At 40.9% G+C, this 23,988-nt stretch overlaps 1 protein-coding gene across 6 annotated transcripts in view; it reads right to left on the reverse strand.

The window, feature by feature from the left end:
* The window catches only part of DNMBP (dynamin binding protein), a 126,333-nt gene that overhangs the window by 87,579 nt on the left and 14,766 nt on the right, over window positions 1-23,988 (reverse strand). For 3 of the 6 annotated variants that reach the window (XM_027112293.1, XM_027112294.1, XM_027112295.1), the window contains exon 1: window positions 20,776-21,152. The exons of 1 other annotated variant lie outside the window; for it this stretch is intronic. The gene's annotated coding sequence lies outside the window, so the exon portion shown is untranslated. Of the gene's footprint in view, window positions 1-20,775; window positions 21,153-23,988 lie in introns of those variants that run through there. 2 more of the 6 variants (XM_027112296.1, XM_027112290.1) reach the window with 2 other exon arrangements.

Here is a 23,988-nt window from a genome sequence, read left to right on the forward strand (position 1 = left end):
TAAAACATGTTTAGAAAAATATTGATGCCTGGGGTCCTGTGCACCCACCCTTCAAAAAAATCTCCACTTTTTTGACAGATTTGGTGCATCAGACCCAGACTCTAAATTGTTTTGAAATTCTGAGTGACCTATTTTACTACTAGGAAAGTAGGACACAATGTGTGAGAGCTTTGAAAATTTACTATATTCTTTCAAATAGCACTGATGATACCTTGCACATTCTTCCTAATATTGCCCAATTCATAGTATAAGTCTAAATTCTGGACTTTCAGAAGAAAATTTCTGAAGGAGTTTCCTTAACTAAAAGACAGTTTCTCCTTTCTTGTTTGCGCCTACAAAGTGGGAGGTACATCTTTGTCAACCTGAGAAGAGATGCAAGAGGGTCCTCTTCGTAGGGACTCTCCAGTATAGGTTCCTTCAAAGGAATATGCTTTCACGAGCATCTGGAAATTTCCTTATGTCTTGAAACTGAACTCTCCATAAAACATTTTGGGGAATGGAAATCCATTTAAAAAATTTCAAGTCCAAGCAATGAAAAGTAATATTTAACCTCAAAAGCAATTGCACAGTTCTCTTATTCTTGGCAATATAGGACTAAAAAGAATGAGCTCTTTCCTCTGGGTGAAAGGATAAGAGGTGTCAGAAAATGAAGTCTAAATCTGTTTCCGGAAGGAAATGAGAGAAGCTAGGAAAACATTATTTCCTCCTCTGGTTTATGTCACTAGAGTTCATTTTGGACAGAAGGTCAGCAGTCACTGCCAGGTGATTACTCAGAGAACTAGCAACAGATGAAGAGGAAAAGTAGAACCCATCTAGATCATGGTGGCCCCCATGAAGCTGAGCAGCATGGCCTGGGCTAGCTGTCCTCCAACAAGTATCTTCTTCCAACCCACTGTGCTCTCCTGATGACAGCAGCACTGACTCACATGTACTTTGCTAAACAGGTTACGGAATGTTGGACTGTAAGAAAAAATAAAAAGCCTGTTCTGACTTAGGTGGGATGATCAGAGAAATGAGGTAGAAAAGGAATCGGCTATTGTAAACTGTCTTACAGTTTATATTATATTTTGCTTATTTCAAACTTGTCTCAAGTTGGAAGGCAACAACCTCAAGCGATGGAACAGGACATAGATCAGAGTTTCTGCCAATCATGGAAGGGCCCTTCAGTCCTCTTCAGGATTTAAACGGAACACCTCTCATCTAAAACAACTAATTTTTTTTTTTTTTTTTTTTACAAAAGACAATTTAAATTAAGAAAGCTTCAGGATTGACTCTTATGGAATAGCTGTTTCAAGTAACTTGAAGGATTCCACCCTCCTCTCTCCCCCACGTTAAGCTGATATTTTTCTCCCTTTTTAGTTATTTTTAAAATTTCTTATATATCTCCACATCAATTTTGTCTTTTTTGGCAAATTGCACTGGTGGAGGAAGGTTCCAAGACTAATATTTTAGGACTACCAAATCTGAGGACATTTACATTAAAGAAACATTTTTCAAATGGGTCAACCTAAGAGTTCCTTAAGTACTTGCTCAGGTTCCCATTTCTTAAATCCTGCATGAATCTCAATTATGAAATTTAAGCATCACTGACTCCTAAGTAAATACATTGGACATGTCTGAGCTAAGGAGCTTTATTAAAATTAACAGCTGTGATATGTTTTGTATACAATAAATGCCCAGATAATACAACTGACAGCAGCTGCAGAAGTGCAGATTAACTTGAAACTATAAAGTGAAACTTCAGGGTGAAGCTGCAGTTAACAAGGAACAAAACAAACATGTGATAACAGGCAGTTTTTAGGACAGTTTCCAGGAGATGCCAAGAACATTTATTAACCCAAGCTATGAGGATTAATAGTACAGAGATCTGCAAGGTAAGCATCTTTTTTCTTTTCCTTATCTCTTTCAAGCACAGGCTATTTTTTTGGCTAAAGAAGATTTAAAAGACAAGGAGTTTCTCTACCCTTCAGGTTTTTTACAGTATAAAATATTCTTGATATTTTGTAAGAAAGAATCAGAAAAGGAATTTAGAAAACTAAAGATTCTGAGAAAGAAAAATAGGGAGGAAAGAAACTGCGCAGTTGGAGTTAAAAATAATTGAGACCATTCTCAGGGTGAGTGATTCTAGATCATTCTACGCAGTACCAACTTCCAAGGACCGTGGAAGAGAGGGACCAGCAGCTTTATACAAATAAGTAAAAACTAACACTTCTAGTTATAGAAACTAGAGTCACTATACTTGAAAGGAAAATGTATATATGGATCTTCTGGTAGTTTCTATCCAAGATGAACCAGAGAGTTACGCCAAGACACAGCAAACTTGGTGAATGGTAGATTCCTTAGATGGTATAAATGAGGATTAAATGTCCTAAGTCAGGATGTTCAAACCTAAAATTCAACAATGGAAAGGTTCACTTGATTTAAAAGAGATCTCTCACAGGAAAGGAAGGGCAATGGTATGATATGTAAAGAAACTAATGTATCTACATGGAAACATGTGAATCTAGGAGTGAAACATTAGGAACTGTAGCTAGGATAAGAAAAAAGGAGAGACAAACAGGTGGGAGATTTATATTACAGGCTGCCATGAGAGATGAAGAACAAAGATGATATATTAATAATAAGATTACAAAATCGATACAGAAACTAACCAAAAGTAGTGTCTGGTAGTTGATATGAGCTAGAATACTTACATTTAATATTATACCATTGTACATACAATGTATGAGATACATAACTGTATAATTCCATTTACCACACCATCCTGTCCGTTGTGTTATTGTTGCCATATATATTATTTCTACATATTTGTGGTAGCTTTAAAGTAGATGCAAAAATTTTTTGATACTACTCCCTATCTCCTCTCCTCCTGAGTGTGGGCCATACTAGTGACTCATTTCTAACCTACAGAATGAGGTGGTAGTGACAGTGTGTGATTTCCAAGACTAGGTTGTGAGGACACTCAGGCAGTCTTATGGAGAAGCCCACATGGTAGAAAAACTGAGGCCTCCTGCCAACAAGCATGTGAGCAAGCATCTTGCAAGGAGATTCTAGGGTCCCAGACAAGCCTTCAGATGAATGCAGCCCCCACCAACATCTTGATGGCAACTTGTGACACATCCTGAGCCAGAACCACCCAGCTAAGCCACTCCTGAATTCCCACGGAAACTGTAAGATAATAAATATTTAGTGTTTTAAGCCATTAATTTTGGAGAAAATTTGTTATAGAGTAATAGATAATTAATGCAATATATTATAAATCCCATAATACAATGCCATTTTTGTTATAAACAATCAGTTGTCCTTTAAATAAATTAAGAAAAGAAAAGAAGTCTTTCACTTTTGCCGGTACAATTACCATTTCTAGTGCTCTTCATTCCTTTCTATAGATCTGAGTTTCCTCCCGGTATCATTTCCTTCAGCATTTCTTGCAGTGTAAGTCTGCTGACAACAAATCTGCTCAAATTTGAAAATATTTTAATTTTACTCTCATTTTGCAAGGATTTTTTGCTTAGTATATAGTATTTTGAATTGATGGTTTTATTTTTCTTCTTTCAAACTTTAGAGATGTTGTCCTATTGTCTTCTGCCTATTTCAAATGAGATGTCAGCTGTCATTCTTTGTTGTATGTAATATCTTTTTTCTCTGGCTACTTTTAAGAATTTTCTTTTTACCTTTGGTTTTCAGCAGCTGACTACAAAGTGTTTAGGTGTAGTTTTCTTCATATTTACCATATTTGAGGTTCACTAAGAGTTTTGGATCTATGGGTTGATGTTTTTGACTAAATTTGGGGAAATTTTGGTCATTATTTCTTCAAATATTTCTTCATCTTTCCTCCTCTGTTTATGTGATTCCAATTAGACATGTTAAATTACTTGATACTGTCTCACTGTCACTACAGCTCTGTTCTCCCCGTCCCCAATCTTTCTTCTTTTCAGCTTGTATAACTTCTATTTATCTGTCTTATAGTTCATTGGCCCCTTTCTTCTGCAGTATCCTTCCTGCTCTCTTAAGTCTATCCAGTTAATCTTTATTTCAGCTGTTGTACTTTTCAATTCCAGAATTTCCATTTGGCTCTTTTTAATAGTTCCATTTCTCTGGTGATGGTCCCTATCTATTCATTCATTATGGCCATCTCTTCTTTTAAATATCTGAACATATTTACATTAGCTGTTTTAAATTCCTCATGAGCTAAATCTATCATCTCAGTCATCACACAATGAGTTATATTTTTTCCTCTACAGTATGTCACATTTTTGCTTGTCATATTTTCACTTCTTTGTATTCTAGTAATTTTTATCGTATGATATACATTGTGTATGATATGTTATAGATGGTCTGGATTATACTGTTCCTTTAATGTGTGTTGAATTTTGTTTTGACATTCAGTTAAACTACAGGAAGATCCTCTTGATCCTATTAGGCTTGGTTTTATATCATGTAGGTTGGGTTTTGTCCTGAGTCTTAAGGTATGGCATTTATTGTAGGTATTATTCTTACTCCTAAAGTTGTCCTAGCTGGGGTCTCAAAGGAATGCCTGTAGTGCTCATCAAGGTCTCTCTACTCTGGCCAGACTATAAATCCAATATTTCTGAGCACTGTGCACCCTCAGGTATCTCTGCTCAGCTCTCGGCCCCACAGAAGCAACTCTGACTCAGGCCTCACAGAAGCTTGCCCTGTGATGCCCAGCCCAGCGCTTGGCCAAAGACCTGAGATAAATCCCCAAGAAGATTCCTGCCCCTATATCCATTTGCTGCTGTCTATCCTCCGTTACTCTGACCTACAAATCTCAGCCCTCTCAGACCTAAGAAAACGAAAGCAGATGGTTGTTGTAATAAGCCATTGAGATTTTGAAGTTATCTGTTGCACAGCCAAAAAAAAAAAAGGACACAGTGTGATATTAGCTGTTTTGACTGGATCAGCTGAGCACTTCACTTTTCCATCAAACATGCATAACTCTTATTATCTGGGTAAACTATTATCTTCTAAGACCCAACTCATGATACCTCCTCTATGAAGCCTACAGAATTAGTCCCTATCTCCTACAGGCTCTACAGGGCAGGGATTCTTTTCGTCTATTTTATGTACCGATGTATATCAAGCACCTAGAGCACCGCTTGGTATGTAGCAGGCCCTCCATAAATAGTTGCAGAATTAATGATTTAACACACTGAACTACTTTAAGTTTATATCAAAATATATATTCATATTCCCAATGATCATGCTCCTCTTTCACACAGAGCTATACAGGATCTCACAGGATTCATTTCCACATTAGGAAGATTGGGCTTTGATTTTAGGTACTTGGGAGCACCTGAAATATTCAAATAAGCAAGTATATTTGTTAGAATTAGAACTGGTTCTAAGTAACTGAGCACCCCCAAATACAAGGGGGAAAAGTGTGTTTGTGTGTGTGTGTGTATACACACAATTTTTTTTCCAGATGAAGACAAAAAGGTATTCCAAGGTAAATCATCCTGGTCACTTATCTTCATATCATTTTTTTTTTGGAGGGGGGTGCGTTGGGTCTTCGTTGCTGCACACAGGCTTTCGCTAGTTGCAGTGAGCGGGGGCTACTCTTCGTTGCAGCGCATGGGCTTCTCATTGCGGTGGCTTCTTTTGTTGCAGAGCACGGGTTCTAGGCGAGCAGGCTTCAGTAGTTGTGGCTCACGGGCTCTAGAGTGCAGGCCCAGTAGTTGAGGCGCACAGGCTTAGTTGCTCCATGGCAAGTGGGATCTTCCCGGACAAGGGCTTGAATCCGTGTCCCCTGCATTGGCAGGTGGATTCCTAACCACTGTGCCACCAGGGAAGTCCTTCATATCATTTTTGAAAAACAGGTTTACTGAGTTATAATTGACATACTATATAATTAATCCATTCAAAGTGTACAATCCAATAGGTTTTAGTAAAGTCCCAGAGTTGTGCAATCTGCACCACTATCAATTCTAAAACATTTTCATCATTTCAAAAATAAACTCAATACCCATTAGCAGTCACTTCCCATTTCCCTCCATAAAATCTCCCCATCCATCCCATCCCTAGACAACCAGTAATCTACTTTCTGTCTCTATAGACAGAAAGATTTGCCTATTCCATATAAATGGAATCATACAATATGTGATCTTTTGTGACAGGCTTCTTTCACTTAGCATGGTATTTTCAAGGTCTTCATATAATTTTCAAATACAAATATAATCAGCTTAAAACACAAAGAAAAATTAAGAGCACAGATTACAAAGCCAGACTATCTGGATTTATCTCCTATCTCCACCCCATATTAAAGTTATGTGGGCTTCCCTGGTGGCGCAGTGGTTAAGAATCCACCTGCCAATGCAGCGTACATGGGTTCAAGCCCTGGTCTGGGAAGATCCCACATGCCACGGAACAACTAAGCCTGTGCACCACAACTGCTGAGCCTGTGCTCTACAGCCCACATGCCACAACTACTGAGCCCGTGTGCCACAACTACTGAAGCCGGCATACCTAGAGCCCGTGCTCCACAACAAGAGAAGCCATCACAGTGAAAAGCCCATGCACCACAATGAAGAGTAGCCCCCGCTCGCCTCAACTAGAGAAAGCCCACGCGCAGCAACGAAGACCCAATTCAGCCAAAAAAAAAAAAAGGAATAACAAATTAATTTTTTAAAACTTACATGATTTGGCTTCCCTGGTGGCGCAGTGGTTAAGAATCCGCCTGCCAATGCAGGGGACATGGGTTTGAGCCCTGGTCCAGGAAGATCCCACATGCCGTGGAGCAACTAAGCCCGTGCGCCACGACTACGGAGCCTGCTCTCTAGAGCCCGCGAGCCACAACCACTGAGCCCGCGCGCCTAGAGCCCGTGCTCCGCAACAAGAGAAGCCACCTCAATGAGAAGCCCACACGCAGCAGTGAAGACCCAGCACAGCCAAAAATAAAATAAATAAATAATTTTTTAAAAAAATCACGTGATTTGAGGCAAGTTACTTAACTTCTCTGTGCCTTAATTTCCTCACCTATAAAATGGGTTTAGTAATAGAACCTGCCTCACAGGATCACAGTGAAATTTAAATTTGTTAGTATACATAAAGCACTTAGAATAGTACCTTACATATAGTAAGCACTACACAGGAGTTAGCTGTTATTATTATTACTGTTGTTATCATCATCATCTGCGTTAAAGAGGAGATTATGGATAGATAGTCTCAAAATCTTTTTCATAGGTGGGGAATGACTGCTAATAAATACAAGGTTCTTTTTCAGGGTGATGAAAATGTTCTGGAACTAGACAGTGGTGATGATTGTACACCTTTGTAACAGACCCAAAAAACCCCACTCAACCGCATACTTTAAAAGGGTGAATTTCATGGTTTGCGACTTATATCTCAATTTTAAAAACTGAGTGGCTCTCTTGTTTCAGAAACTGCTGTACTTCAAGCAAAAAATAGTGAAGGCATACATGGATATTGTGCCTTGAAAAAAGCTAGAAATTTAAATAGCCTCCCTATTTCTGCCCCGCCCCATCCCCAAGATTTTCCTGTACTTATGTTTTAAAAATGTGTCCTCGCTATTAGCTGCAAATGGAGGGTAGGTAATACAGTGTTTGATTATGTGCACTTTCACTGGGCATGGCTACACAAAGGAGTAAATTTAAGATGAGAAATCATTTTTGCTACTAAATTGTATTAAGTAATAACTACATTCATAACAGTTAAGAGCTCAGACTTAAGTCAGAGAGAATTAGGTTCAGTTTTTGGCTCTGCCGGTTGTCAAGCTATGTGACCTTGGGCAAGTCACTTAAACCATTCTGAACTTTTGTTTCCTCATCTGTAAACTGAAGATAATAGTAATTTATTTCATGGTGTGTTATGAGGATTAAGTTTGATCATATAGGTAAAATATTTAATACACTTCCTGGTAAATAGTAAGCACTCAGGTATTTTGTAAATGTCACCTATGAGGATTGCGGTGGTGATGATGATGATGATGATGATGACGACGATGATGATGAAGAAGAAGAAGAAGGGGGAGGAGAAGGAGAACTGTCATCGTCCTGCAGACTGATTGTAACAATAATACAGATGAGGCAGCAACTTCTGGGTGGGGTTAACTGCTCAAAACTGTTACTGTCTTTTTGAGAGGAAGGGGGAGTAATGTGACTCTTTGTTGTTACTGGTCACAAGGACATAGCAATTGGCATCCCCTTCTACCCTAAGCTCTAAATGAACTGTGTATTCCCACAAGGATTCGGCAGCAGTTTCACTTACAAGATCCTTGCCTATGGGTCTAAGAAAACCTTTGCCAAATGCCTTCCAGGGACAGAAGAGGAATATGAAATTAATTTATTTACTCTTCTAAAAAAACCCTCTACTTCTAGGAAAAACATTAACACTATCGTTCAGTCCTTCAAACTCATCTACCTTTGAAAAATCGTTCTTTGGCTTGACATTTACAATTTAAGATGGCCACTGCCCTACTTTAGACTCTCACCGTCTTTTCTTTGGGACCATGGCAATAGCTTCCTAACTGGTTACCTACCAGTCTTATCTCCCTCTGTTCTATTTTCCACACTGCAACTAGGATTACTGTTTTTTAATACAAAATCTCATAATTCTTTACTGCTTGGAGTTCACAAGAGCTTCCCATCCATCACTGGTAGGAAGTATCTAAAACTCCTGTGCAGGTTGTACAAAACTCTTCATGATCTGGTCCCCATGCATAAGTTTGGCCTCATTTCTGGACATTCCCCACCCACCATACACCCTAAACTCTAGCCTCATCAAAATACTGGCAGTTCTCTGCAAGGCAGTACAGCTTTGTAACACATATTATTAGAACACAATACATCTACAGACTGCTTTTCAAACATATTATCTCATGTGTGTGCTGTTGCTTCCTGTGATCAGGGTGAATATGAAGTGCTTATTTTTGTTAACTGATCACTGCAAGGAAGAGCAATCAATAACTAGCAAATCACTGACATTTTTGCCAGTGTCTGACTGACACTTTTATTGTGAATAATAATTATATTTTACTTTTTAAGTATTTGGAGTAACCAGAAGAGAATGTTGACCAAGCCTGATTCCCACCTATGGAATATAAGAATAAAGTTTGAGGGACTTCCCCAGTGGTCCAGTGGCTAAGGCTCCACGCTCTCAATGCAGGGGGCCCAGGTTTGATCCCTAGTCAGGGAACTAGATCCCACATGCTGCAACTAAGAGTTCGCATGCTGCAACTAAAGATCCTGCATGCAGCAGTGAAGATCCTGCGTGCCCCAACTAACAGCCGGTGCAGCCAAACAAATAAATATTTTTTTTAAAAAAAGAATAAAGTTTGAACATACTGGTAAAATTCAACACAAAGATTTCCAGTAATTTACTGTTATTAATTAAAGCAAACCTCTTACTTAAGATAACCAGTTAATCTCAAAATAAAAGTATAAGCAGGGCTGTAACAAATGTATTAAATGTCCTTCTCGTTCTATGTTAGATTTTTAGCCTTGGTTTATTAACTGTTCGGCTTTAAAACTAGATGAAAATACTGACATTGAGATACTTTATTCTTACAATCGTCAAGTCACTAAATAAAGCCAAATATAGCGTCACACTTCAACAACTTTCATTCTTTTTACTTTAATATTGACTGATTATCCTGCAGAATTATCACAGTTGACTAGCAGGTCAAGGCAGCAAGACTACAAGAGAAACAAAACAAAACTGGACTTCTTCATGTCTACAGTGGTCCAGATATTATAATTACTGAACAACATCTAGACAGTGGCAGCAAAAAGACCAGGTAATGTACACTATAGGTTTGAAGACCATACGTATTAGTATTATGCTCCACAGTCTGGCTACATGCTCAAGAATACAATACAGGACCCCCAACAGGAACTAACAAAGGTCTGGTTTTAATGTAAACTCACTCTCCTCTTACCTGATCCTCCAGGGGTTCTGTTTCCTGATAAGCAGATCTAAACTGTAAGACGATAATATCCCAAGGAGGTTCTGGCACTGAGCCCCAGAAATCCTTAAAGCAACAGACACGTCTAAAAGAAGAAAACCAGACCACTCACTCGCTTCTCTATTCTCTTCTCTCACTCTAGGGAACACGAAAATGCCTTGCCAAAGAGAAGATATAAAATTCCTTCTGAGGCAAAATGTTTTTAAATAGAGATGGTCTGCTGTTGATTATGTCATTCCCTGTCACCTGGAACATTTTGGAAGACTCCTTGGAAATGACCTCTGGGCCAGACCAAGCTATATGTGGGCTGGTGAATCCTTTCTATTTATGGAGGCTGAATAACTTGGAACCTCCTAGAGTGACTAACAAAAATGTAAATTAACTCACAACAGGACAATAAGGTTGCATCACAAACCATTTTTAAAAATCCAGAATGTGGGGACTTCCCTGGTGGTCCAGTGGTAGAGAATCCACCTTCCAATGCAGGGGACGTGGGTTCGATCCCTGGTCGGGGAACTAAGATCCCACATGCCATGGGGTAACTGGGCCCATGTGCTGCAAATTACAAAGCCCACACGCTCTGGAGCCTGCATGCCACACTAGAGAGAAGCCAGCATGCTGCAACGAAGAGCCCGCGCACCACAACGAAAGACCCTGCGCGCCGCAACTAAGACCCTACACAGCCATAAATAAATAAATAAAATATTTTAAAAAAAAAAAAAAAATCCAGAATGTGGGAAACTATATGACAAAATTCTTTAATAAAATAAACTATAATCAAAAATTAAAATGAAGGGCTTCCCTGGTGGCAAAGCGGTTAAGAATCTGCCTGCCAGTGCAGGGGACACGGGTTCGAGCCCTGGTCCGGGAAGATCCCACATGCCGCGGAGCAACTAAGCCCGTGCGCCACAACTACTGAGCCTGCGCTCTAGAGCCTGTGAGCCACAACTACTGAAGCCCTTGCGCCTAGAGCCCGTGCTCCGCAACAAGAGAAGCCACCACAACGAGAAGCCTGCGCACCGCAATGAAGAGCAGCCCCCGCTCGCCGCAACTAGAAAAAGCCCACGGGCAGCAACGAAGACCCAACACAGCCAAAAATAAATTAATTAATTTTTAAAAATTCAAATGGAAATGGAAGGAAAGGCAACTTATCAATTAAAAGCTACTTAAGAAACATATTAGCTGAATGCAATGGGTGCCGTTTCTTGGATCCTCATTCAAACAAATCAATTGTTTAAGAAATTGAGACAAATGGCAGAAATTTTGAACACTGACTAGTTTCTTGATTATATTAAGGAACTACTGCTGCTTTTTTTTAGGTGACAGTAATGGTACTGTTGTCATATATAAATAAAAGGGAATCCTTTTTGTTTTCTAAGTCGCTAGAACCAGAGGATCTACAAAACGGCAAAGGGAGGTGGAACGCAGGAACCAACTCAGCTTTCTACATCTTTTTTTTTTTTTTTTTAACTTTATTTATTTTTGGCTGTACTGGGTCTCCGTTGAGGTGCGCGGGCTTCTCATTGCGGTGGCTTCTCTTGTTGCGGTGCGCGGGCTTTCAGTAGTTGTGGCATACGAGCTCAGTAGTTGTGGCTCGCAGGCTCAGTAGTTGTGGCCCACGGGCTTAGTTGCTCCGCGGCATGTGGGATCTTCCCGGACCAGGGCTCGAACCCGTGTCCCCTGCACTGGCAGGCAGATTCTTAACCACTGTGCCACCAGAGAAGCCCAGCTTTCTACATCTTAAATTGAGTGTTGGATACATGGACATTTATTGTATTGTTCTTTATTCATTTTTGCAAATCTTAAATACATTATTAGGAAAAGGTCAAAAAGCCAAAGAATGCTACCTGGATTTGTAGTTTCAGAGCCTTTCCCGTTTTGAGGTGCCACCCATTTCTGACTGTAGAGTCAACGACATAGGATCCGGGGAGGAGCTCCCTGAGCAGTCCCAGCTGCAGACAAAATCCTCCCAGCGCCTTCACATCTCACAGAGCACTGGTGAGCAGTGCAGCGAACATGAAAAAAGCACAACTGTCAATAACCATGTGACCATATAAGTCACTCCTGTTCTTCAGTCACCTGCTTACCTGAGGCCTGCTATGGCACACTGGTTAAGAGGATGGGCTTTGGAGAAAAACAGATGTGAGTTTGATTTCCTGTTCTATCACTTAACAGCAACATAAACTTTAGGGCAAGTTTCTTAACCAGTTTGTACCTTAGTTTCTCCATATGCAAAATGAGGATTACAACAGCACCTTCTTTATAAAATTGTTCTGAAGATTAAATAGGAATGCATTTAGTACTATGACTGGCTAAAATATTAGCTGCTGTTATTATATTATTGTTGTTGTTTTATATTCCTTTCCCTTCATTTGAATTCAGACTGCTAGTGAAACCAAAGACATATTCATAATTATAATTAATAATATACTTATTGCTATCATATTGTTGTAGGAAAGAAAAAGAGACATATCTGATTAGAGTAGAAAATAGGGACATGGAAGTAAATTAGAATATATATGGACAGTCTGGATCAGATTCGAGGGCCAGGTAACAAGTGTCAAGCAGTAGAATAATATAAGCAAAATAATAGTAAAGTAGTATTTCAGGGCCATGACTCAGACAATGGTCTACACAAGATAGACTGGGTCTATGGCACTGGGCTCCAGGACAGCATTTTGGTGCATTTGTGGCAACCCAGTTTTTTTTTTTCTTTAGCACCCTACAGAGTGCTATTTCATATGACTGAGCCTTGCTTTACAATAAAGTGACCAGGTATATGCAGCATGACTATTCATCATGACAATTCTGAACCAGATCCAGAAATGAGACAGAAATGCCAAAGGTTTCTGCATGGCTGGGGATGGGAGGAAAGAATAAACTAGAAAGCGGGAGGACACGGGGTGTGAGGCTGGGAGTTCAGCACAACTCGGCACATTCACTGCAACTTTTTCTGCTGATGGGACAGATCATTTATCGTAAGAGAATCAATCACCTCATGAAAACAATGCAGAGTGTGTGCTGGGCCCAGAACCCACGGCTAGAACGTCAGCAGTGACTATTCTCTCTGGGGCCCTACTCCCACCATGTGCTTGTCAGCAACACAGACACTCACACGCCACTTTCAGAAACCACAGACCCCACAGGAGCGGCTAAAACAGATGTAGAGAAATTAGCTCTGTGGCTGGGTTGACAGTTACGCTTACAAGGTCAAGGAAGAAATGGGGACTCTACTAGTTTATTGAACCCATGCATTTAAAGGAGGCTAAGAGAATTTTCTTCCCTTATCCCTCCCTTAAGAGCTCCCCTCTCTGTATCACAGAGCTGCCTCCTTACAGACTGACTCATTTTGTGGGTTCCATCTGTTGAGGGCATGCTATGTACCAGGCAAGGCTAAAAGGTGCTTGGGATTTATCAGTGAATGAAACAAAGGTTCCTGCCCTTGAAGAACTTCCTCCGTGAGGGATGGGGAAGGCAGACAACAGCATTTTAGGAAGTGACAGGTGTTTTGGCAAAATGAAAAAGCAGGGTGAAGGGATGAGGAGTGAGGAGGAGAGGGCAGTTGGATATTGAATCTACCAGCTGATAAGAATGTTACCTTAAAAATTCTGTCACTTCCTGCAATTTATTACGACACTCCCTCACCAGTCATCACACTAGCAGAAGGTGATTAGGGAAACAAGACAACAGCATTGGGTTTATTTCAGGGTCAAAAGAAAATAAATACAACTATTTTCTTCATACTTTTTGTTTTCTGAAAGATGAATGCAAATGTGGTCTAAAGAAGGAAGGTGTTAACTGAACTGAAGCAAAGTGACATCAAATAGACTTCTCCCCTTCCTCTCCTCCGAGCTAATCTTCGGTCTGCTGGCATGTGGCCTATGACTTCTGCATACTCTGAGGCCGGGCTGCCTGGGCACTCCCACACAGCCTGTTCGAAATGTCCAAGTCATCAGCAAATTGTAACCCCAGCCCTATAAGCTAATCATATCTTTCTTATTGCTTTTTTTTGGAAGATCAATTCAAGCAAGACAAACAAGAGTTGATGGCCTAAGGCTGAAAAAGGAGGGGTGATACACAATTATATAGCCCAATGTTAGGTGCATTCTCCTCCTCCACAAAGTAGCCCCTCTATTCCCACCCCCCAAAAAAAAGATCAGAGAGAGAGAAATAAACACTTTAACAGGGGTTGATGCTAAAAGGTAGGATTAAAGATTTGCATTTCTACTTGCAAATTTTCTACAATTAAGAGGTATAATTTTTATAATTAGGGGAAAATAGTTAAAAAAAAAAAAAAAAAAAACCCAATCACGAACCAAAAGAGATAGCCCTGAGACTCTACTGCACAACACCCTAGCAGTTATGGCTGCTAAAGAGCTACCTGCTGAACCATGTCAATATTTTGTGAGATATACTTAGGTGAGATTTATACCCGGAGCAGAGAGTGATCCACAGAGTAAGGAAACTATAATTTTACATATCTTATATTTACAATCATGCTGACGACTACAGTTATGCTGAATATGGCGCTCTCATTCTTCACAACAGCTTTTTAAATTCTGACTCAAAGCAGGAGGAAAAAGCTGATCTAACGGTGAAATAAGCTTATATTGGAATTGTGAGATGTTTACCATAAATTTATATACATAGGGTTCAGAAATATTGAAGACTTTTATTAATCTTCTTATGCTTGAAGCTTAAGCTTAGCTTAGGATTTTGGGTTGCAGCCTCCTGATGCCATCTTATTTCTTTGGAGACAAATCCTGAAAGAGTATTTGACAAGGCTTAATACCCATTTATGATGAAAATGCTCAGTAAACTAGGAATACATAGAGGAGAACACCTTAACCTGACAAAGGTACACCTAAAACCTAAAACAAACATTACATGAAATGGGGAAACTTTAGACTCATTCTCTTTAAGACTGAGAACAAGACAAAGATGTTCACTAGCATAGCAACTGTTTTGACACTGTCCTGGAAGTTCTGGTCAATGCTGTAAAGGAAAGATAAATAAGAAGTATAAGGATGAGAAAGGAACAACAAAACTATCACTATTTTCAAAGGATATGATTAACTATGGGGGAAAAGAAACAACAGAAAACAGGAGACTATTTGAATAAGACAGTGAAGCCAGGCTGTGAAATACAAGATCAGCTTACAATAATCAATACCTTTTCTCTTAAACTACCAAGAGCTAACTAGAAAACAACAGTAATAGAAATAGACATGATTCACAATAGCAACAAAACTATCAAGTATTAGAAATTAATTCAACCAAGAATATACTCTTAGACCTTTATGGAGAAAACTTTGAAGTTCTAATAAAGGACTTAGAAATGAACTGATGAAGTATTTAGGGGTAAAGGGTCATGATGTCTGCAACTAATAACTCAAATGAGTCAGCAAAATGCACAGAACTGAAGAGAGGGAGTAATGAAGCAAATATGGCAAGATGCTAACATCTGGTGAATCTAGGTAAGGGATATACAGGAGCTCTTTGTACTAATCTTAGAACTCTTCTGTTAGTTTTAAATTATTTCCAAATAAAACAAAAATTCTGAAAAAAATAAGCTGAGTAAATGAAGAAACACATTACATACTCTTGAATGAAGTAAGTTAATATCAAAAAGATGTCAAGCCTTTCCCAAATAATTGATAAATTCAATGTAATCCCAATAAAAATTCCTCAAAAAATTTGAGGAACTTGATAAACATATTCCAAATGTTATATGGAAAAATAATGGCACAGAAGTAGCTAAGAAAATTTAAAAATGAAGAACAGAGATGGGGCACTTGTGCCAGTCATGAGGATGTATTACCAAATCACTGTAATAAAATCAGAGCAATAAAAAACAGAGCAAAGGGCTTCCCTGGTGGCGCAGTGGTTGAGAGTCCGCCTGCCGATGCAGGGGACACGGGTTCGTGCCCCGGTGCGGGAAGATCCCACATGCCACGGAGCGGCTGGGCCCGTGAGCCATGGCCGCTGAGCCTGCGCGTCCGGAGCCTGTGCTCCGCAACGGGAGAGGCCACAGCAGTGAGAGGTCCGCGTACCGCAAAAAACAAAAAAAAAACAGAGCAAGAACTGACAAACTAATGTAACAGAATAGAGGCTTAGAGCTAGACTGGTGTATCCATGGGAACCATATAGGAGAAAGAGGGTACCACAATGTAATGGAGGAAAGCATGGGGTTTTTGGATATGTTATTGGAAAAACCAGCTCATTAAATGGAGAATAATAGGGCTGGATTCCTATCTAACACCACGTGCAATGTGGGCTCTAGATGAATTAAAGAAATGACCTACAGACTGGGAGGGCCTTCTTAAACAAAACTTGAAAAACTCTAAGCCAAAGAATTTATTTACCTAATTACATTGAAATTAAGAATTTTTCTTGATGAAAGGACAACAAAGACAAAATTAACATATGAGAAGATATCTGCAAAGTTACGATAAGTGAACATCTATAAACTGTCTTCCACAAGTCAACAGCAACACAGATAGTAACTCCAATAGAAAACAGGCTAAGACAGGAATAAGTAATTTACAGATGAAACTATATGCATAAGAGATGCTCACAATCATCAGTAACCAAAGAAATACAAATAAAAATGACAAGGTATCACTTTGCACCTATGAGATTATAAAAGGTGGAGAGCTAGAGAAAGCTGAGTGCTGGTTGGGACATGAGGATACAGGACCCCTCGAACACTTCTGGCAGGAGAGAGAGTGGTGCAGCCATTGTGGGGAGGAATCTGGCACAGTTTGATCAAATTCAGGACATGCAAGCCTATGACGCAGTGATTCCCTTCGAAGTGTATATCCCACAAGTATATTACACAGCTTTATAAGTGGACCGGTATGAAGATGCTCACTGCAGCAATGTTTGTGGTGGTAGGAAGTAGAGACAACCTGAGTATCTATCACACAGAGAGGAGATAAGTAAAACTGTGGTTCACACACACAGCATGGAATATAATGCAGCATTGGGAAGCAAAGAATTAGATGTACATGTAGAAACACAGGTGTATCTTTAAAACAGTACTCAGAGAAAAAAGAAGCAAAATGAAATACATTACAAATTAAAATACATATAAAACAAATATCCCCACTTTGCAAGATCCTATACAGACAAAAAGAAACGTTATATATGTTCAAATGAGCACCTGTGAAGCATGAGGTGAATGGGAGGAGAAGGGAATTAAAAACAAAAGAAATCTTTTAGGCTCCTTGTATGTTAAAAAAGAATTCAAATGACCTATGATAAAAATAAAATTAGAATTGTTTCCTTCCCCTAAGTTTCCAACTTTCCTAACAACAAAAGCAACTTTGGTTGCCAGCTCTGTTGATGAGTAACAGCTTTTCATCCTTTTTCAAGCAGGAAGGGAAAAATTCAGGGATCAGCAGAGTACTAAAGGGATCAGTGGAAAATAGTCACGAATCAGTGTTTTTGTTCTCATGACCTGACAACCTGACTGAAAAGACCCCATTACCTCTTGATTAGGAGTGATTCAGCTCAAGACACGTTGCTGGCGTCAAGTTTTCATGTCCTTTGAAACTATTTACTTTCAGAACCTCTTCATATACAATCCTTTGGCCTCCTCACAGTGATTCCACACTATTTAAAATCTAAAAATTCTAGAGCTAGAGAGCACCTGGTTATTCTACAGATGAGGAAACACAGGCCAGAGGAGGATTGCGGTTTAGGCTCACACAGCTGGTATGAAAGGCAAGCTCTTACTGACTGTGCCCTTGTCCCCCTTCTGTCTCTCTGGCCCAGCAGCCAGAGTGATCCTGTTAAAACATAAGTCATCAGAAGCTTCTCTGTTCAAAACCCTCTACTGGCTCCCCCCTCACTCAGAGGAAAGGCCAAAATCCTTACAAAACGGCCTACACGGCTGTGCCCCTCCCCACTCCCACCACCTCTCATCTGCTGCACTTTCCCCTCGCCCACGTGGGGACCGCCTGGCCACTGTGACCTCATCATCCCTCACACATGCCAAACATGCTCCTACATCAGGGCTTGGAACTTGCTCATCCCTCCGCCTCCTGCTCACTCTCTCATTCCTCTCAAGTCTTAGATCAAAAGTGATTACAGTAGAGGCCTTCTCTGACCACTGTGCACTTTGTGCGTACTCCCCCCGCCCCACTTTTTTCCTCACTTACGCCTCCTTCAGGTTCTCCACAGCACTTACGATCGTGTGACCATGATCCATTCACATATTTATTTCCTGTTTGCTTCCACACCACCAGAATACCTACTGCATGAGGGCAGGGCTTCGTCTGCTTTGTTCACAGCTGTATCCCCAGCACCAAGAACAGATACAGGTGCTCCATGACTATTTGTTGAGCTTTGGTTTAACAGCTCTTTCATCACAGAGCTGATCTGTGATCTGATTTCATGACTGCTACTTTAGACCTTTCTGCCTTTCCAGGCAAGAGACTGGTATCTTATAATTAGCTCCTGGCCAACGAGGCTAAACGAGACTAAGTTATCCAATCTTGAAGATTAGTTTATTCAGATGTTTTCCTAAGCAAGGCATAATAAGAAACTATTTAATATTAATTGAATTTATGTTTAAAACTTTTCATAAGTATTCTGAATGAATTTTAAGGATGCTTTAGCTGAAGATCAAGAACAATTGAGAATTTCAAAGCAGATAATCTTGTAATAATGCTGTGGGGTAGGTAATACATTAACCGACTTCAGAAACGACAGAATAATAAACCCAGAAAAAATTCAAGCCTTATACCTGGCAGTGGGTATGCAAGCCTCCATTTGCACTGTAGTTTAATTGCTTTTATCATTTAAAAAAGTTCCCCAAATTTAAAAAGTACCTGTAAGCTGAACAATCACTGAAGTGTCTGAAATTTGAGAAATCACTTTTTGCTTATTTAGCCCAACCTTGATAAAGTGAATGGGAGGGTTGAGAAGAATAATGCATTTGAAGATTCACTATGCATTCTGCAGAAAGGGTTTCCTTCTGAGGCAGAGAGAAATGAGTTTACTGGCTCTGGAGGCTTCCTAAATTGCAGTCTCCAAGTTTAGGGAAAATAAAAATCTAAACACATTCCATTTAACCCTTTTTCAGAACGAGAGCCTCATGGAGTCTTGCACTATGTTCTAAAAATGAACACCCACTCTTAGTTTTTAGGAGATCTAAATGACAATTCAAGAATTATGATTTATCATGTGCTTTAAGAGGAGAAAAAGTAGTGTAAGTTCAATCAGTGCTTGAGAGAAGCTCTGAATTGCCTCTTTCATGTGGATGAAAAAGGAATGTGAAAGGGTCTCTCGAGGTAAGAGGGACCCTAAGAAGAAAGGACCCAGAAAAGAAGAAACAAGAGATGGGAAAGGCTCTGCTTTGGGGCTGCAAGACAAAATAACTTGAACATATTTAGACAGATTGTCTATGAAGATTATTGTATCTCAGTTGAAAATTCACACAATATGAACACTGTATAAAAAACATCTTATCACATTTTCTGAGGCAGAATGTTCTCGGCTTATTGCAAAAGTTATCTGTGTGCTGCACAGACGCCATCCCCAGGCCAAATTTTAGCTATTCTCCACCATACACAAAGCACTCTATTCCAGTCTCTGACTTTAATGAATTTAACACTGAGGTAATTTGAAAAATCTCTTTTCACTTATGTTAGCTCAATAATGATAAAGTGACTGGGAGTGTTGAGAACAACAGTGAATTTGAAGATTCACTATGCATCACGCAGAATTTTTTAAAAACATGTTTTCTCAAAACTTTGTGTCGTTGACACAATGAGTGACATATGTTTCAAATTAACACGTAAAAATCAGGGAACTTTGGAGATGGAAGGTAGTCTTAGAGATCCTTTGATTCAATAATGTAGAGAAAAACAGGTGCTGGGGATAAACTAACTTGCTCATCACCTGGAATCTATTCTATGCTACGAAAGTAATAAACGCAGCACCAACTCTAAGAAACCACACCTGTATGCTGGCAGGTACTTCACTTTTCAGTATACAACTACAGATTAATCAGTTCTGTAACTTCAGCTATACAAACACGTGAAGCTAAACTATGCTCAAACGCTAAATATTAGTGCTACCACTGGCTTGCCACATACCACAGCATCGGTGATTAGGAAAGTGTTTAAACACAAGACGCTCATATGACTATAAAAGAATTACTGTAAAAATAGACCTAAAGGCAAGTTATCAATTACAGAATAATGTTGTGAGTGCCCTTCATTATTATATCAATATAAATGACATAGACAATAAAGGATAATGAGATTCCATTTAAAGTGGGTTTTTTTTTCATTTAAAATTTAACTCTATACACCATGCATTCCCCACAGCACCTAATTTGCAGCAGACCTGGCCTGTTTGTAACCCCAATATTCCTTTATTCAACTGACAGCACTGACATCCTTTTCAAGGTTAAATACTCTGAGAAATTGATGCCTGGTGGACATTAGTACCTGCGGCAGGAATGCAGGTGTACAAAACTCCACCATAACCAAACTTGCATCTCTAGCCAAACAGGTCTTACTCTTGCTTCGGTAAGCCATTCCCCCCTTGTCTCCCTGACACAGAATCACGGACTCCTATTCCGACTGAATGTGACTCTGTGCAAGCCAGAAGAATCTCTTCATCTGTTAAATAAGGGGGCTGGACTAATGCTGGATTCTTTTCCAGCTTTCAAATTCCGCCTCATTGCCGGAGTGGCAGGGTGGTGCAGTGAAAAGAGCCCTGGGCTTGCCTGACACCATTTAAAAAGCCCACGTCTGCATCCCTCTGACTGCCGGCTCCCCGGCCTCCAACTCCCCGGTACCTCCCTGGGCCCGACTGACCTGGACCGGAGAACTCCGACGAGGGCCCGGCGCCCTGCTGCCCCTCGGGGGCTCCCGGCCGGGGCAGCGGCCGTGGCGGGGCAGGGGCGGCGCAGGCCTGGCCGCCCGGCGCGTTCCTCGGGGCGCGGGTCCCTTCCGCCCGCCGTCCCCGGACAGCGACCCGGGCTCCCCGCCCGGCCTCGCCCGGCCTCGCCCAGCCCCTGACCAGCTCTCCGCCGCCTGGCGGTCCCTTGGCGCAGCGGGCAGCTACGACCGCCTCTCCCAGGCCCGCTGTCACCTCCGCCCCTGGAAGCGGCGGGCGGGTCAATCCTGCGTGACTCAGCGTAGCGGCCCCGCCTCCGGACTCCCGCCCAAGCTTCCGCCTCGCGCGGCCCGCGCGGCCCGGGGGCGCCACGCTCCTTACCCGCGCGCCCACCCCCTCAGACGCCCGCCCAGCTCTCGCACTCCTTGACGGCCCGCCTTGGATGCGCCCGCCCCTTTACGTCAGAGGGGGCGGTGCCCCAGGACCTCCATTCTGGGAAACTGAGGCACCTGGCGGTGCGGCGCCGACCCTGCTAGGGCAGCTCGAGCGTTGGCTGCTCGTGGAGCGTTCAGTTCTACGTGCAGCTCCCGCTGATCGAAACCTCCTTTCCTTCCTTGCCGATCCCTCAACCGCCACACTCCCGCTCCAACCTAGAAAAGGGTTAAATCCCATTTAGAGAAGCCGCATGCAGTTCTTGCTTGTGGTGCGGTCCTCTGTGCTGCCCGGAGGCAGTTTCCTTTATCACCTCACAAATACTCGGCGTTCACTTCGGTCTGTTCATTTTTTTCTGAGGAAGTCTCTCAGGACACCTTTGAGAATTTAAGAGCAACGAACAGCAGAATGCAAGAACTAGTCAGGGCTGAGAGCACGCTTTTAACTCGTTCGTGAATCCTCGCGGGATTCCTTTTGTGTATTAATGGCCTCAAAGTCACACTGCTTGGTTTGTTGCTTGAATTTCTGTGCCTAGTTTCTGGGATCTACCTGGGGGATGCTGAAGAAGATGGAACAAGTCTGTCACTGTGAACGTATAACAGATAAACCTCTACAGATGGTCCCCACCTAAAACTGTTGGACTTAAGATTTTTCCACTTTACAATGCTGAGAAAATCGTAGGCATTCAGGAGGAACCACAGTAGAATTTTGAATTTCAATCTTTTTCCGGGCTGGCGATATGCTCTAGGATACTCTCTCCTGATGCTGGGCAGCGACAGTGACGCAGCTCCCGGTCAGCCACAGGATCAGGAGGGAAACCACCGATACACTTACAGCCGTTCTGTACTCATGCAACCATTCTGGGTTTCACTTTCAGTACAGTACTCAATATACATGAGATAACCAATGCATTATTGTAGAATAGGCTTTGTGTTAGATGATTTTGCCCAACTGTAGGTTAATGTGAGTGTTCCGAGCACGTTTAAGGTAGGCTAGGCTATGATGTTGGGTAGGTTAGGTGTATTAAATGGTTTTTCGACTTAGGATATTTTCAAATTACCATGGGCTTAACCCCACTGGACATAACCCCACTGTAAGTGGAGGTATTTCAAATTTTTCATCAGCTATTTCTCCTTTCTAGTGGTGTGTGTGTGTGTGTGTTAAAATACATGTAACATAAAGTTTATCATTTTTAACGTTTTTAAGTGTATGGTTCTATGGCATTAAGTACATTCACATTACATCACCACCATCCATCTCCAGAACTTTTTCATCTTCCCAAACTGAAACTGTAATCATTAAACGTTAACTCCTCATTCCTCTCTCCTGCCAGTCCCTGACAACCACCATTCTGCTTTCTGTCTCTATTAATTTGACTACTCCAGGTACCTCTTGTAAGTGGAATCATACAGTGTTTGTCTTTTCTGTTTGTTTGTTTGTTAGTTTTTGCCGCACAGCACGGCTTGGGGGATCTTAGTTCCCTGACCAGGGATCGAACCCCCGGCCCTTGGCAGTGAAAGCCTGGAGTCCTAACCACTGGACTGCCAGGGAATTCGCAGTGTTTGTCTTCTGTGATTGGCTTATTTCACTTTGCATAGGTCCACAAGTTTCATCCATGTTATAGCATGTGTCAGAATTTCCTTCCTTTTTAAGGTAGAATGATATTACCTTGTATGCACATACCACATTTTGTTTATACATTCATCTGTCAATGGATGTTTTCCAACCAACGTTTGCTTCTACCTTCTGGCCATCATGAATAATGCTTCTGTGAACGTGGGTGTACAAATATCTGTCTGAATCCCTGCGTTCAGTTCTTTTGTGTATATACCCAGAAATGGAATGGCTGGGTCACATGATAATTCTATGCTTCATTTTTTGAGGAACTGCCATACTGTTTTCCTCCTTTGCTTTTTGATGCATGTGCACATTGTGGGCAGAAAACTTTCTGGTAAAATATCAATATTCTGGATTTCGACAAAACTGTCAGCAAATGCTTCATTTGCCTGTAAGATAGTGACTTTTCTTCTCTCAGTAGTAAGTAATTAACGTTACAAATCCATTGCCTTTATTTTTGAAGATACTGTTCCTATTCAGTTAACCACAATTTTGTTTGTGTTCTGGGGATATATTTTTCAATGGTTTTTGGACAGAGTCAAGTATGCCACATGAGGGAAGAGGGGTAAATTGGGTGATTGGGATTGACATATACACACTACTATATATAAAATAGATAACTAATAAGGACCTACTGTATAGCACAGGGAAATCTACTCAGTACTCTGTAATGGCCTATATGGGAAAAGAATCTAAAAAAGAGTGGATAAATGTATATGTATAACTGATTCACTTTGCTGTACACCTGAAACTAACACAACATTGTAAATCAACTATACTCCAATAAAAATTTTTTAAAAAAGTATGCCACATGAAAGCAAAATGAAATTAAAATCAAGCATTTCATTTAAAAAAGAAAACAACTGGGAATTCCCTGATGGTCCAATGGTTAGGACTCCACACTTCCACTGCCGGGAGTCCGGGTTCGATGCCTGGTCAGGGAACCAAGATCCTGCAAGCCGTGCAGCATGGCCACAAAAAAAGAAAAGAAAACAACTTTGGATGTCTTAACGTACACCCAGCCCGACTGGGACCTGTTTCTTTTACCTAAAAGAGTCAGTTTCAGAATGATCTGATTACTGAATCTAAATCTTTGGAAGTGGGTTCTTTGGTGGGTACACTAAAGTTTAAGAACCACTGCC

Source organism: Aethalodelphis obliquidens, unplaced genomic scaffold (genome assembly GCF_003676395.1).
Source record: "Aethalodelphis obliquidens isolate GAN/ISIS:26980383/991018 unplaced genomic scaffold, ASM367639v1 scaffold11, whole genome shotgun sequence".
Lineage (NCBI taxonomy): Eukaryota > Metazoa > Chordata > Mammalia > Artiodactyla > Delphinidae > Aethalodelphis > Aethalodelphis obliquidens.